At 34.4% G+C, this 17,905-nt stretch overlaps 1 pseudogene; it reads right to left on the bottom strand.

Annotated features, from left to right (window-relative positions):
- Positions 1-1,559: 1,559 nt before the first annotated feature.
- On the bottom strand, positions 1,560-2,190 carry LOC118617014 (annotated as a pseudogene).
- Positions 2,191-17,905: the final 15,715 nt, after the last annotated feature.

Raw genomic sequence — 17,905 nt, 5'->3', positions numbered from 1 at the left:
AGCTTTATATAAAAATATATGAATTCAAATAGCTTTTTAAACCATGCATACAGACACAGACACTAAATCCTTGTACACAGTGCTCTGATGGAATATACATAAAATTAAATGATTTTAGCAAATACATACTTTTTTATAATGCAAGTCCTGGCATGGCAATCTATATTAAACTACTGATGCTAAGTTATATACAATTGCACTACTTTAATTAACTGTTAGTTTACATTTGGCCCCCTATAAGTAGTTATAACATTAACTTGGTCAATTTAAATACTGTAGTTCCCACCTGGCCTGTGTGGCTCAGTAAAGCATCCACCCATGCACCAAGAGGTCACTGGTTCAATTCTTGGTCAGGGCACATGCCCAGGTTGTGGGCTGATCCCCAGGGAGGGGCATGCAGGAGGCGGCCAATCAATATTCTCTCTCATTGATGTTTCTCTCTCTCTCTCCCTCTCCCTTCCTCTCTCTCTAAAATCAAAAAAGAAAAAAAATTATAAATACTGTGGTTCCCTGTTGGATAGACACCCAAATGTCAATGCATACGAAGCAACAAGGCATTGTTAAATAAAACAGCAATAGTTACTTTAAAATTACTTACCATATTTGCTTCCAAAGCACTGGTCCACCATTCACCATCTCAACCAAAATGTTACATGTGGGAAACAATCAGTAATAGGCAAACACACGAATTTTGTGTATTTGTGTTGTGAATACACTTACACACGAGCAAGAAGAAGGTTCCTAGTGAGAAGCTACCAGAAAATGATTTACAGAAATTGTTACATCATTAAAAAATTGTTTGAAAATATATACTTCTTGTTGTAGACTTCCACTGTATACACAACTGTAAACATTTTCCCTATGTACACAAAAAAAGGAAACATATAATAAGAGATTTGAAAAATTTGGACATTTTCTTCTCAACATAGATTAAAGGCAACATCTTTAATCTAAGACATTATACTGAAAGGACTATCATTTTTAAAGACAAGATCACTGTCTCCACATGTTTTTTAAACGTTAAAAGTATGTATATCTGTGTTTATCCAAGTGCTTATTTGATAATGTAATAATAATAACCTTGGTTTTAAAAAAATAACAGTAAGCTACAACTGTCAAGAAAGCGAAATTATCTACAATAGTCTATATAGAAGTTCTTTGGGCCTTCTTATATTATGCTAAAATAGTGGGTGCTTTATGGATTTGCATGATTAACTTTCCAATACATAGTATGGGTGTGCATACAGTGCACCATTTCCATATAGGTACACCTTGGTGGATGAACATGTCTCTTAGCAGTAAGACTGTTGTAGCCTCTGCTTTCCCCAGCTGCAAACTCTAGTACTATTCATAAGTAAAAATATCTCTTGTAATACTGGAAAGTGATTAGAATGTGCCAACCGACGCCAGTAGCTTCCATCTGCCTGTTGAAGGGAACCATGATAGGAAGTCCACTGAAGACGTTGGTAAGGGCAGCAAAGTCAGAACGCTGGCCGCTGGCCCCTTTGACTGGGCAGCAGTTCTTCCGACTGGCTCAGAGCAACAACACGTTTAGTATATTAAAGCAGCTGACACCATGACTTCTTGGTGCAGGACTTTTCAGGCAATGGGGTTTTTCCAATGATTTGCCACTTTTACAAAAAAGATCTCGTTAATAGTTATTTTTTATTTTTTTAAAAGATTCTAAAAATGCATTGTTGTTCCATTTTCTTACTAGACTGGACGGTGTTCCTTTCCTGTAACTCTTTATCTTCCAGCCAGAATCATTGAAGAATCATCAATGTCTTGAACTTGAAGAATCTGTTTCCTCAGGTCTTGTCAATCGTAAATGTGGAAAAGCGCTGTCAGGGAATAAACGAAGGCAAAGCCTTGTCCATTTTCCGTGCAGAACTCGCTCACGGCTGGGAGTTGTTCCGTTCCTGCAGTATCTGAGATTCCACGCGCACGTTGCTGTGCTTCTACTTAAACTTGCTTTCTATACGAATCTTCTAGCATAGGATCATATTTTTCAACAAAAATTCCTTGAACAAACTGTACAGTGAGAGCAGATTTTCCAGTGCCTCCTGGGCCAAGAACAACCAGCTTAGACATGATCGTGCGTGCTGCAAACTTGGCTGCAAACTTGTCAGAAGCAAGTGCCTCTCGTGCTGTCCCTGGCGCCACAGCTACTCCGGCGGGTTTGCTTTCCATTTTTTGTTCAGATAAAGTGAGAGGGAGAGAGAGAGAGAGAGAAACATTGACGTGAAAGGGACACATCCAGCGGCTGCACGATCCAACCAGGGCCGGGGACAAACTGCAACCAAGGTACGTGCCCTTAGTGGGAACCGAACCAGGATCTCTCTGGACCGCAGGCTGACGCTCTAACCGCCGAGCCAAACCGGACAGGGCGCAAGTGAAATGTTTTAAAAGAATAGATCTCATTGCCAAAAATGGCAAAGATTTTATTGAGACAAAAAATAATCATTTACTTCAGAACCCAAATGTCAGTAACAATATAATGTCAAAAAATGTGTGAATTTAGTGACTGTATTTTTATTATCTGGAACTAGTACAATATAGTGAAAGTTACTGGATTAGAAATTTGTGAATTTTAATACAGGTTATGATCTTGCATAAAGATGTGATCTTGGGGAGGTACTTTTTCTAGTACATATTTTGTTCATAAAATGCAGTAGTTGGGTTAGGGTCCGGATCTCAGATATATGCAATAAGTCTGTGACACACACAGTGGCTTGCTGAGGTCTGACAGGTTGATCCGGCCTTATTTTTTGCTTTACCCTTTTTAGAATCTCTGTCACTATTAATGTCTAGTCCTCATACTGTATGAGTCTTTATGACATTTCTATCCCCAGGGACCAGGCTCCACATCACCAAAGCCAATTAAGAGTCTATTATATTTTGTTGATTAGATTCGACATACAAGTGAAATCATACGGTGTTTGCCTCTGGCTTATTTCAGTTAGCATAATACTCTCCAGGTCTATCCATGCTGTCACAAGGATAAGAATTCCTTTTTTAAGACTGAGTAGTATTCCATTGTGTAAATTGTACCAGAGCCTTTTTATCCACTCATCTACTGTTGGGCACTTAGGCTGCTTCCAAATCTTGGCTATTGTAAATAAGGCCACAATGAACATAGGGGTGCGTATATTCTTTTGAAATGGAGTTTTGGGTTTCTTCAGATATATTTCCAGAAGTGGAATCATTGGATCATAAGGCAGTTCCATTTTTAATTTTTTAAGGTAACTCCACACTGTTTTCCACAGTGGCTGCATCAATCTGTATTCCCACCAACAATGCACAAGGGTTCCCTTTTCTCCACATCTTCATCAACGCTTGTTTGTCGATTCATTGATATTTGGCATTCTGACAGATGTGAGGTGATATCTCATTGTGACTTTAATTTGCATTTTTCTAATGATTTGTGACATTGAGCAATTTTTCATATGTCTTTTGTTCATCTGTATGTCCTCTTTGGAGAAGTGTCTATTCAGGTCCTTTGCCCATTTTTGACTGGATTGTTTTTGGTGGTGTTTTACACATTATTTATAAATTTTGGATATTAATCCCTTATTAGATGTGTTATTGGTGAATATGTTCTCCCATTCAATAGGTTGTCTTTTCATCTTGTTGATGGTTTCCTTTGCTGTGCACAAACTTTTTAATTTGGTATAGTCCCATTTGTTTATTTTTTCTTTTGATTTCCTTGCCTGAGGCACTATATCAGAAAAAAAAAATATTGCTATGAGAAATGTGTAAGATTTTACTACCTGTGTTTTCTTCTAGGATTTAGAAAAAGACTCATAGATGCAGAGAACAGACTGACAGTTATCAGAGTGGAGATAAAGGGAATAAGCAAAAAAGAAAAACAAAACTCATAGACACAGGCAACAGTATGGTGATTACCACTGACACAGGAAAATTTGGGGAGATAGAAGAAGATAAAGGGGGAGTTAATGGTGACAGAAGGAGACTTGACTTGGGGTGGTGAAAACAAAATATCATATACTGATGATGTATTATAGAATTGTACATCAGAAACCTATTTAATCTTATTAACCAATGTCACCAAACAAATTCAATACAAATTTAAAAAAATTAAAAACAAGAAGAAAAAAAGAGTTCATAGTAGTAATTCACATATGAAATAAGTCTAGTTTTAAAATTCAGCTTCAGCTATTCCCTGACCTCCCCAGTGCTGATTCCAGATTATGCCTCGTGTATCCATACAGTGTTTCACGCATCCCCCTATCCCCCTTCCTCTTCACTGTACCAAGTTCCCTCACCTATGTGGGGATCGGATTTTGCTCATTTAAAGTTCAAAGACCGTATTTCTGATCCTTAGTCTTGACGAGCACTTTAGTCTTGGACACTCCCTCGCTCTTCTTCTAGGACAACTGGAATTTGGACCCCCATGCTTGCTCCCTGCTGTCACTCAATGCCTAATCATAAACAAAGGGCGGGTTTGCTTTAGCGACACAGTTTATCTTCTTGTCTAATTAGTGCATCCTTGGCTGGGGTGCTACTAAGATAGCAAAAATTGGCTTCCAGCTTTGTGCTGCTAATGAGAATTTTAGTCTGGAAGTATGCTTTGCCTGTAGCAACTTGGTTTACTCTTCATTTTAAGTCCACTTATTGTCAGTCCATTGCACTGTTCCAATTCTGTAAAATGATGCATAGTCACAAGAATGTCTTCCTGTTAGGTCTCCAGGGCAGGATCATCAGCAAAAAGTGTTCCCTGGATGAATCATGTACAGACTCACAATCTGTTCAGCTTTCCATGGCTTTCCTGACCTTCAAGGACTTAGTTGTTTCATCTTGCTTATCAGCATAGAAATATTCAAATAGATCCACGTTAAAGAGAAAAATCCAATTTGGTAAATGTGCAAAAGAAAATACATGCTCAACATGAAAGCCTGGATTGCATGATATATTTCTTTAGCTATGCATTGAGAGTAGTTATCTCTACTTTTTGATATTAGAAGCCCTATCTCCACATTGGGAGATTTCGCTTTCACTAACTCCAGGTGTTTCTAATGAAATCACTCATTAGTATACTTTGCATACTCTCTGGTCACAGGAGGGGGAACCTGGCCCTGACCTAGACAATCCTGGACCTCATCCTTTTCTCCAAAGGGAGGGCCCATTACCTAAGCTGGACTAGAGTCTTTCGTGGAGATTTATTTAATGGATGGTAGAAGAGTGAGCATCTCTTTCTTCTTTGGATTGCCTTCTGTAAGGATAGTTAATTCTTTAATAGTTAAAGGCCCTTCTTTTCTGGCCAGTGCCAGCCTGACTATGAAATAGAAATAGCGATGAAGAGAGAGGCATGATGTCTGGATCTAGGTAGCTGTTAAATGAAACTACTCCTGCAATTTGCTTATACATGTACCAACAAGTTAATTTTTTTGTTTGTTTGTTTAACTTAGTTTTATTTAGACTCCTTAACCAAGAAACATTAATTTACAAAAAAATAATTTAAAAAAATTATTGTGGATAGCTTGATGATCTAAAGGTTTGCTCAGTTTTTTCTTGCAAGATAAAAGGAAATAATATTGACTGTAACTTTTAATATGATACAGATATGTTATATTAATGATGTGGGATTGTATGCTTGATAACATTATTATGGAAAATTATGACGTAAGAAAACGCTATAGGATATAACTTAATGATTATGGGTGCAGGACATGTTTCTCCACAGACAACATGATTTGGATGGTACCTGTAGGATAGTAAGAGGCTACACTGTAGAATGAGGGAGACGAAGTGAGTGTGATTGGCAATATACTACAAATAGGTTTTTAAAAGAGTATGCACAATACCTCGGTTCCTGGCCCTGGTTGGTTGTGCAGGTGGCAGCCACTTGAAGTGTCCCTTTCACATCGAAGTTTTTTTTCTCTCTCTCTCTCTCTTCCTCTCTCTCCCTCCCATTTTATCTGAACAATAAATAAATAAATAAATAAAGTTCTCAGGTGAGGATAAGAAAGAAAAAAGAGTATAGACAAATACATGAGATGAGAATTTCCAGGAAATTGCAAATAACTCTATATAACCTCAGTTTAGGACTGAAGAAAACCTTCAAGCCCTGGCCAGATGGCTCAACTGTCTCATACAACCAAAGATGATTGCACTTTCAATTCCCAGTGAGGGCATATACCCAGGTTGTGGTTTGATTCTAGTCGGGACATATATGAGAGGCAACTGATTGATGTTTCTCTCTTACATTGATGTTAATCTCTCTCCCTTTCTCTCCCTTCCTCTCTCTCTAAAATCAATCAAACATATGCTCGAGTGAGGGTTAAAAAAAAAAAAAAGACACTCAAAATGTACACAGGGGTCCAAATATGAGGAACCTAAACATTTCTAACCTCTATGAACTTTGGTTCTTCATTTATGACATAAAGATAAGAAGAATATGTTTCCTATAAAGTTTTGTGAATTTTAATAAAATTTCTGCTAAGTGCATAGCCAAAAAATTGCTGTACAAACGGTTTTGCGTTATTATAGAGATAATGAATTATGTGAACCTCCTAGTATATTCCCAGATAGCTAACTTTGTTTTAAACATAATTTATATATTATAAAAAGTACTTATATAAGTAGTAAATTTGCCCTGGTTGGTTTGGCTCAGCGGTTAGAGCGTCGGCCTGCAGACCAGAGTCCCAGGTTTGGTTCCTGCTAAGGGCATGTACCTGGGTTAGAGTTTGTCCCCAGGCCTGGTTAGGGTCACGTGGGTGGCAACCAGTCAATGTCTCTTTCACATTGATGCTTCTCTCTCTCTCTTGCCCCCTCTCTCCCTTCCACTCTGTCTGAAGATGGATGCAAAAAAAAAAAAAAATGTCCTTGGATGAGGATAAAAAAATTTAAATAGTAAATGTGTATATTTCAATAAAAAGACAGTTTCTGATAGACTAGCATCGCTATAATTTGCTTGAGGAGTTAGGCAAGGCTGGCCTCTAGTGGTAATATCATAGAACTGCAGACATATAGTCCTTATATCTGAGAAAGTTCAAAGTACCTGCCAGATTTAAGGCACTCGATGGTCCCATTTGAGAACAAAGAATACCTGACAATCCCTGGAAAAACATCAAATCTAAATTTCTACCTTATGCATTCTATCCAATTTCTGAATCTAAAAGATTTTTTAATATGAGTTTGAAACATTAACTCCCAAAAGACATTTTAAAAATGGTGATTCCATTGCAGGATATTTATATAAATAAATATACACACACCCACACATGTTGGTATAAATAGTATTTCTTCTCTTAGAACTATTGTCTTCTTTTATAAAATGATAATACATGGTGACTCTTTTTGTTTATTTTTTTCATTTGGATTTAATGTTCTAACTTTTGAAATTGAGGAGTTGTCAGTTAAATTTTCTGACTGTTTTTTCAAAATTAATTTCTTTTCAAATCAAAAGTTTGAAAGTATTTGACTTTATTTTATGTGAAAAGTCTTCCCTATTGTGTTCTAGAATAGTGCGTTAGTGTTCCCCAAAAGCCACCAAAAGGAGATAGCAACACATTGAACATAATTGTGGACATCTTATTGTTAGTTAACCATATTAAAGATCATTGTAACAACGTTCTCCTTGATGTCAAGTTCAGAAAAATAAACTTCCTATATAGACAGTGAAGTCCATATAACCCATCTGAATGTTTTATTAATTCTTTCTCCATTTTTGCTGACTTACCATGGGTTTTTCAATTTACATTGTGGATTCACCATTCAAAACTACATACAAATTGGAGTTCCTTTTAGTTGCATTTTAATGACAACCTTTTTTTTTTTTTTTAAATGTCCTTACTAAAAATATATTTTAAATGTCTTAAATTTAGCATTCTAATCTTTGAAGTCTATATTTTAGTTTTTTAAAACATAAAGTTTCATAAATATTCTGCTGTAATTCTTTAAAAAGAGTTATATGTAAAATTAAACCAATAGACAACATTTCTAAGAAAACAATACTTTTCTGTTTAAAAAGATATTCTGTTCAGTGTCTCAAACCAGGTCTTCTATTTCACTGAAAAGCCCTCCTCTAATATTATAGGATTTATAAAAACCTCCTCTATTAATCTCTTCTCATTTTGCCATGTAGCTTTCACAGACTGACAATAGGAAGTCAGCAATGTCAGATGGGCTGATGATTCTGGAGTAGTTTAAAAACAAAGCTAAAAGTAGAAAGAAAGCATTCTGAAAGGAAACTGGAAGACATACCTCTCATCACCAACCCTCTCCCATTGCAATGAACAGGGTGTTAGCAGTATCATTTTGAGATTAGGCTTTGGATTTTTCTGTAAAATAGGTTTTCATACTGGAATGATAGAGATGTTTTGTAATGAGTTAAATGAGGTTAAAAATAGAGCAAAGGATATATATATATAAGGATATATATATATATATATATATATATATATATATATATATATATTTTATACCACTCTAAATAAAGACTCTGGAGTTCTTTTGTTTAACAGGGCTCCAGAAAGCAAATTTGTATGCAATTCAAGCACTTAAAACCACAATTTATTCCTCAGCCTCACTTTCTCTAGCTATTCTGTGTGGAATAGCATCACGATACTTTGCAATGGACTGTGATTTTGCAAGCTGATATTGCCTGTGTGTGCTGATAAAGGAGAAAGTGATAATTGTATTCTTATTTTTTGCATACTAAAAATTTAAATTTCAATTAAATCAGATTGGATATTATGTTCTATTCCATCTTTATTTAAAATGAGTTGTGATTAGTTTCTAATATCTACTGCTGTTGATATCAGCTTTATTCCCTCCCATCTGTGAATATAAAGTCAAGGCATTTATACATTTCCATTGTACTTATTTGTTTTTGAATTTACAAAGTTTTAAACCTCTTACACTTTAACTAAGTGTGAAATGTTTCAAATAAAGAACCACAGTTTTATAAGCATTAAAGCACAACATGAAATGTTGAAATCTCTAGCGGGAAAAAGTTTTAGTTAATTTCAAGTTGTGTTTCATTTTCTTCTTAAAATAAATGAGCAAATAAATGTTAAAAAGATTTCTTACATACATTTAGATCCCATGCTACTATCTAAATCAACTAATAAATAGATTTGAGCAAATAGGTTTGAATCATGAACTTGATATATAGTGTTTAAGATGTAATTCTTTAAAATGTAAAACCTTCCTACAAACCTTCATTCTTCCTTATTTTAATTTTCTCCCTATATTTTGTTTGCAACCAGTTGAATCCCAGGCATTTGTTGACTTTATGAGTCTCTACTTCTCTTCCTTGCGTGTCGCACATTCATTTGGAGTACCGCCACCGTTCAGTGCGAGCCCGGCCTCTCGCTGTGCCCGCAGCAGCCTGCTCTGCGGCGTTTCTCACTAGCATATTCATCCTCCAGTTACCAGGCAGACTTATCTAAAGCATTTCATAGCTATCCGCTGCTTAAGGATAGAGTCAAATTTGTTAAACTGGAATAAGATAGCTATTGATTTATGCCAGGTAATTAAACTTATTTTTATTTTGAGAATATATTGGTAAAATTAAATCTCTGACTTACTGAAGCAATGTCATAAGCCAAAAATGTAGAAGATATATGGACGTAGATACTGTGTATTAGCAACATTTTTCAAAAGTCCCTGGTTGCTACCCTTAGTGTGTAAGGAAACAGACTGATTGCTGGTTGTCAGAAGACCACGTGATAAACTTATTTCTGCCTCAAAGAGCTGACAAGTCCCTTTTCTGTGTGCTGCCTCAGTCTACGGCTGTCAATGGGTATAGTAATACCTGACTTTTCTCTTAGTGAGGGAAATGAGAAAAAGATGTCACATCATTACAAATACAGTAAAAACTAAAATGTGTAATCACTTGCTGTTGACAAAATGTTTTCAAATATTTTAGGTTATTGTAGCCTCACAATAGGCCAGTTATTAAAACTCTATGAGATGCTAGACACTTTTTATATAACAAATATTTTGTAGTGCCCTCTTTACAAAATAAAATTAACACATAACACAACTCTAATACATGAGATTTTTAAAAAGACAATTACAATAAAAAGGATTATTATTTAAAAAACTAATTAAGTTGCTGAAATTACTAAAGTGATACTATAAATTAAAAGCCAGTTCTCACATGTAACATGATGGACATCCTTGTGCAAATAAAACAAAAATGGGCCCAATATGTGTCTCCGACTTGTCTAAATATATTCATGTATGTATGTGCACATGTCTGTGTGTGCACACATGCATCTGTAATAAATGTACATGTTTACATACACATATGGAAGGAAGTCATCAGTCAGATTTCTTGATTCTTCAAATAGCTCCAATAGATATATATTTTCACTCAGCTAAACCATTGTCAATGACTTTGACATCAAAATCTTTAGAAAGGAAAACAATTAGCTCTATTATCTTTTTTTAGTTTATATTACTAGTTACTTGAGGTTATTAAAACTAGGAAGCTTTGAAATTTAGGTTATTTATTAACCTATTTAATCATTTCAGTTGTTTACTTCATTGCCATCAACCCATAATTTAGAGTAATTTCCCATTTTAAATGTAGGAGAACAATATTAAAGTAGAAAGTATCAAATTGTTACATATCACTTATGTTTAGATTTTTCCTTTGTTCCATTTAGGAAAAAGAAGTAAGAACTTCTTTGATGCATCTTAGTTTGTGGGAAACGGTGGGTGGTAGTTTAAAAGGTGGTTAGAAAATTATCCCCTAAAGACATTTTAGGTTAAACAACTTTTAGAATAAGAATGGAGCTAACCCAAAGGTATTGGAATAAAGGGGTGACGTGGGTGGTAAAGGTGGCTTGTGGCTACAAACTAATTAGCATTGAGTAAATTACTAATCAAATTTCCTTTTTCAAATATAGATATGATTTATTCCAGAGAGGGTCTTGGTATAATTGACCTAAATATTGACCTATTTTTGCTATCTTTCCTGGTAGCAAATAAGACTTTTGATAAATGGGAATTTATCAAGTGACTTTTCTAATATTATTTCATTAATTAATTTATATTTTGCTAAACTATAATGCATAGCAAATCCAATAACAAAAATGCTTCAACATGTCTAAAATTTTGTGTTAATATCCTATTTTATTTGTGAGAATTAAATGAGTTAGAAAATGGAAAGTAGTTTAGGGCAAGATTTGGCCAATGGTAAGCACTCAAAATGTCTTAGCAATTGTTATTATTATTTTTAAATGTAGATTCATTCCCATTTATAAAAGTGTAGATTTCTACACACATGCATTTTGAGTAGTTTATTATATATACCTAGTGTGATTTGCTCTTGCTTTGTTTTTTACTTGTTGAAACTATTGAATATAAATAATTATGTGGAATGTTTCCATAGGTTTTTAAAAATAATTTCTTTTCACAAGATATTTTAGAATTGTATCTATTTTTTCTGGAATGATTTCAATTACATGGGTTTACATTTTATATAAATGTTTTAGTGGTAATTAATATCTACATTTAAATGCTTTTACAAAACATTTTCAGTGTATCCTTTTATTCATTAGACCAACCAACAAACAACAGAGTTATTACGTATTGAACGTGAGGCCTGTACACAGATATTTAAATTATCCCATTTAGAAAAGAAGCTAATATCTAAAGAATGAGACTTATATGAATAAAATGATTAATTTCTTGTCATAAGTGTTCAGCAGAGGTTTGTAAAAATTAGAGCAAATCCTTTCTAAAGAAGTCAAGGATGTCTGCAAAGAAAGGAAAGTTCTTGAGGATGAGTAGGTATTTATGACGCAAAAGAATGAAGAAATCTGTAGGAAGAAAGCATGTTTCAAGAAATCTAGTTATATTAAAAGTGATTTTTTTCTGCATTTGCAACACAATGACAAAAATCCTTTGTTAAATTACCTTTTAGTTAAGAAGATTTTAGAATTGAACCCTGTAACACTTGAGAGCTTGCCCAATAATCCCTGGAGCACAATAAATTTGCTAATATGTAGAAAGCTTGTTTATCATCTCTTTATTTCCCTGTTACTTGATAATTACCTGAACATTTCTTGACAAAAATAGAGCCAAATAAAGACAATTAGAAATTAGCAAATGGTTAGCCAGCTTCATGAATATTTAGGCTTCAAAGAAAGGTGAACAAAAGGTTTTAGTGTGTAGTCTAGTTAAGGTGAATTTTAAACTAGGGTATTTATTTTGTATTTGTTTTTAGAGAGTTACTTTGGTAATATTTTGGAGATAAAAATAAATAAGACCAATAGAATAAAATAAAACGTGAAAAATTACAATGAGCCAGAAATCATAGATAAATCAAACAAATGAATCCAAAATTGTTCAAACAGAAGATAAATTATTAATTTGGTGTGTTTGGCATACAAAGGATTTTTAAGACTATTTATTGCAAAGGTAATACATAGTTCTGTCTTATTCAGCTTGGGCTGCCATAGATGAAGTGACTTAAACAACAGATATTGATTTCTTTACAGTTCTGCAGGCAGTAAATCTAGACTCAGGGTGGTAGTATGGTCAGGTTGTGGTGAGAACTCTCTTCCTGGCTTACAGATGGCTTCCTTCCTGCTGTGTCATCACGTGGCAGAAAGATAGTGAATGCTTTCTGGTGTCTCTTCTAATAATGGTACAATCCATCTTGACTGCTGCACACTCATGACCTCATCTAAACCTAAGTACTTCCCAAAAGTCTTATCTCCAATTATTATCACATTAGGAGCAAGGCTAATAAGAATTTGGGAGTGACACAATTCAATCTACAACAACCACATAAAGTAGGGTTATCAACATGAGTGAGCTAGTTTTCTTGGGAGGTTTTAGAACAGTTGCTTGGGAACCTGTAGAGTGAAATAATTGGGTTAGTGGAATCCTTGCTACCTCACCTTCATCTTGGTGATCATTGGCAAGTCAGTCACCTGCCTACTTTCTCTAAGCATTAATTTCCTCATTTATGAAATAAAAGTAGTGATACCTACAAACAAGATGCTCAAGACTGAAAAAGATGAAGTGCTTAAGTGTATGACCAGTGCCTGATACATAGGAAGTACTGAATAAATTTTTTTCCTTTTTTTTTTTTTTTTTTACTGTATATTAAGAATGTAGTTAAAATGGATTTCTAGACTTTGAGAAATTTAAGCAGAACATTTTCAAAGTTGTTACCCACTTCAGTCATTATGTGGCAATCTATGAACATGGATGTCTCCAGTAAGCAGAAACCACTATTATAAGAGCTTTAAAGAGTCTGAGATCTGTGTGGCTTTATAGGCTTGGGATTTCCTTGAATTAATGAAGTCTTCATTCATTCATTTATTTAGTCAGTTAGTTGTGTATAAATAATCTTTGGAAGCCAGGGTTAGAAATTTTACTAGATTTTCATTCAGGTTAAAATATAAACACAATATGTCAGCTAGCAATGGCTAATTTAACCAGATTTCCATAATTTTTTTGGAACTGAAGTTTTAAGTTAAGAATTTCTCTCCTGGAAATGACATTCCTAGTAAAGCAATAGTAAGAGAACAAGGGAAGGAGAAAATTAAAACAATCTTTTGCATATGTTAAATGATTGGCATATCACTATGTAAACACAATAAAATTAGTATATTAAAAGCTTTCAAGACACAATAGAAACAGGAAAGGGTTTTATTTTAGAATCATTCTATATAATTGAACCTAACATTTTCAAGACTTTAAGATTAAAGAGAACAATTCTTATTTTTAAATAAGTTTTTATTAAATGTGGGACTAAATGAGACAGAAATTAAACTTTTAAATAATTCTTAATGTAACAATTGAACATTTTGAAAGGAGTAATACTATAAGTAGTACAATATGTAATAATTTCCATATATTAAGAATCTCTGAAATCAATGGTTTTAAATAAGAAATACTAGCATTAATTTTTTTCAGAAAGAAGTATTCAGAAATTAACAAAATGCTCATCAAATTAAAATATTATAAAGTACTGTAATTTAAAATATAATTAAATTTAAAGATTTAAGATAGAAAATATTTTCCAATATAATGGCTACCACTCACTTTTTTAAATGTACCTGTTTATTTAGATTATTTAGCCTGATCATGTGTACATCTATAGCATCACACAAATGCCTTCTGCCATCTGTTTCTAATATAATATGGCATTTATTAAAATCATACAGCAATATTTTTCATTTGTTATCATAATTAACAGCTATTTTTGTTTAGATTAAATTTAGTCTAATAACCATCTAGTGTTTGTATAAACATATACACAATAATATGTATGCATTTTAGTCATACTATTGAATGATCTAGTTCTAAGGGCCTCACAGTTTTTAAACAAAAATAAGAAAAATTTAGGTGTCAGAAAAGCAAACTGTGGAATACTGATAATATGCCACTGGGAACATTTTGTATATTTCAATTTATAGAAAATTAATCACTCCACCTTAATCATGTGTATATGGGTTCATTGTTATACTAAGATATAAAATTCAAAATTAAAAATCAAATATACAAATAATAGTATGTCATCCATCTATCTCTAATAATGCAAAATAATTCTAAGACCTAATTTATAAATGTTTCTAAATATATATTATGCATGTATAAGTATATGTTATGATATGTGTTTATAAATATATTTTTCAGTATTATGTGTTTATAAATATACATTATGGTGTTTGTCATCAAAAGGGGATAAATGGATTTTTTTTTTTTTTTTTTATCCTCACCCGAGGACATTTTTCCATTTTTTGCACAGATAGAGTGGGAGGGAGAGAGAGAGAGAGAGAAACATCAACGTGAAAGGGACACATCGAGTGGCTGCCACCCGCATGACCAACCAGGGCCGGGGACAAACTGCAACCGAGGTACATGCCCTTAGCGAGAAACGAACCCGGGTCTCTCCGGACCGCAGGCCGATGCTCTAACTGCTGAGCCAAACCGGCCCGGGCGGATTTTCTTACTGTCCTAAAGATGTGACATTTAAGGTGCCTGCACCAACCAACTGGTGACATCTGGTCATATTTGTGTGAAAAAGTAACACCCTTGGTTTCATTCAGGTGGTCACCTGACCAGAGTTTTTGTTTGTTTGGTTGGTTTTGTTTTTAAGCCAAGTGGGAGAAAAGGGGTGGTGTTGAAACATGGAGTGTACTTGTTGGGGGAAGCACAATATTTTGAATTTTTTAATGCATTCTGAGAGAGACTGGTTCTGCTTGTAACATTTGAAAGTTATAACTCAGCTCCAAGGAGCCTGTGATTTTATACCATTATTTTTGAAATTCTAAGCCATGCTTCTAAACTAACTCCTTGTAGGAATTCTAAAGATTTTATCAATTAAATTTAAGCTTTTTCAGAGAATAAACTTGAAGAAAAATTTGTCAAATTGTTATAGGTGGAAGTGGGGTGTCCCCTTCCCCACTGGTGTCCTGATGATATCTCGAGAAAAAAAATGTTCTGAGACTCACATGGAAGGATGAGTGCCTTTCATTTGTGTGGAAGTACATCCCTGGGTTTCCCAAGTCCCGTTTCCCTTAATCTAGTCCTGGAAGAAGTGTAGTTGTGGCTTCAGTAGAACTAGAAGCAAAGCCAGTGTCCAAAGTTTCGGATCCATGTTGCATCCAGGTCCAGTTCAGCACCAGGCTAGTTGCAGTCCTTTGGTCCATTGTATGTGGTGGGCAAATGCAGGGGGACAGGGGTGTGAAAGGGTGCGAGCCAGAAGTCCACCAAGAGACCAAGAGCACAAGAGAGCTAACTGCTTCGTTTAGGGGATTAAATGTCTTAAATCTTTCCACACTTGCAGTGGCCATGCCTATTCTGGCCAACGATCTGTCCCAGGCATGACCGACACAAGCACCTTTGTTAGTCCCCCCATTTAACTGGGCACGCGGCTATCTTCCCCCCAGTCCCTTCCCCAGTGATCTGTGAGGAATGGACTGGTGACTTACTTCCCGGGGAGTGTAACAATACAGCTTCCTGGCAAACCTGCCCAAGTGATATGCCTAGATTCTTTTCTGTTATTAATAACTAGGTTAATTACAATGGTATCAAAATCAAATCTAGTGGTTTTAGAAATTTATCAAGATCTGTTGTGTATCTGCACTTAGAATGTAATTGATTTTAAAGATAGTACCAGAATCAGAATAATACATTGTATTAGACTTGGAGTTCAGAGAAATGAGTTTTAACCCCAATTCTCTTAATTGCTCTGTTGGGTAAGTTGCTTAATGAAGCTGAGTCTTATGATTTTATAACATGAGGAGAAAAATACATTCCTTATTTATCCCACAGGGCTATTGCAAAGATCAAATGAGATAATACATGTGTGAAAACTGTTAGTAAAACTTGAGCCATATAAAAATAAATGATACCATTTATTTAATGGATATGATACTGCTTAATGAATCATATCTTAAAGTTAAACCTAGCCATGCTCCTTCTAGGGATTTTGTTCTACTATCTGTGATTTTGTTTATTGGGGAGCCATCACTAATTAAAATGTGGTTGATATTCATGCGTTTCACATTTGTCCAGTACTTTACCCATTATCTACTGGTAGTAATTAATGAATATTTAAAATATAAGGCAGCAGCCTGCTATAACATGGCCTCTCTTACATCCTCTTAACTCGTGCTGGGCTTTCACAATGGAGCCTGCTGAGACAAAACAATCTTACACACTTCTTAGGGTGGATTACTCTCCATTATCCCGGATAAACCAAATTCTGAGCAACTCACGGAAAAAAAGTCTAGTTTAAAAAAAGAAGAACAAGAAAGCACACAGAATTTCCATGTAAAATCAAATGTATCTCTTTCTCCTAATGAAAATGTGAATGAAACAAAGTAAAATATAATTTTAATCACATAATAAAACTGTTATTTCCTATTCAGATTTCATTAGAATATATATGAAAAATATGTATTGCTACAAAAATTTTAATTTTTACATTAGTTGAGAATAAAATTTATTTTTGGAAGTATAAATATCAGTTAAAACAAGACAAACATGGTTAATTTTAAACCTACATATATTAATAAAGCTAAAAAGAGTACAGATCTACCATACCTCCCAATCTGGCAACACAACTTCAATAAATAACATCTTAAATTTAATTTAAGATTATTTTGATAATTCAGTGTTCAGTATCATCTCTGAATAGCTGTTTATTTTATTACAAAAGAGAAAAGTTATTCAAGTGTTATACCAAGTGAGTAGCCCAGAATGGTCTTCACATTCTCTGTGGCCTCCTGGATTTCCACTATGTCAGGCAATCATGAGTATGACCTTGTGAAAGGTAGGAAGCTTACCGAATGGAGATTCCAGTATATGAGAGACAAAATGAAGAATGGGTAGCACCTAGGATTCATTGTGATAAAGTGAATTTGGTAGCATACAAATGAAGATTCTATTTTTTTTTGTTTGTTTGTTTTTGTTAATTCTCACCCAAGAATCTTTTTACATTTATCTTCAGATAGAGTGGGTGTTGTCAGAAGAAGCTACTGGCTGGTTATCTCTGGAAGAAGATAACAAGTTAGGTGTAAACCAAGGCCAAGATATCACAAATACATCTAGCAGACTTTATTAATCCATCAGGAAAAATTGAACACAAAGAAAGAACTTACTTGCTCCAGTAAAAAGAGAGTGTATTTGTAAGTAATGTATTCTTCCATGGATGAAAGAATCCAGCTGGGTATCAACTCATCCATATAGTAATGAAGTGTCTTAGGCTAAAAATTCAGATTTTATATTCTTAGGAAAATGGCCTTGATGTAACCTGACACTGAACATATTAAAGTGGCAATGTTAGAATTCCTGGTGAGCCACACAGAATACTCACCTCCTATGATCTTTGAGTGATGTGTATGTCTCTTCATCCTCCCTCTCCCAACTTTACTCTAGTATCCAATGGCTGTGCTATTTCATG

The sequence above is a fragment of the Molossus molossus genome, unplaced genomic scaffold, assembly GCF_014108415.1.
Source record: "Molossus molossus isolate mMolMol1 unplaced genomic scaffold, mMolMol1.p scaffold_m16_p_5, whole genome shotgun sequence".
NCBI lineage: Eukaryota > Metazoa > Chordata > Mammalia > Chiroptera > Molossidae > Molossus > Molossus molossus.
The sequence above is the reverse complement of the archived record's forward strand: the minus strand, read 5'-3'. Positions and strand labels throughout refer to the sequence as shown.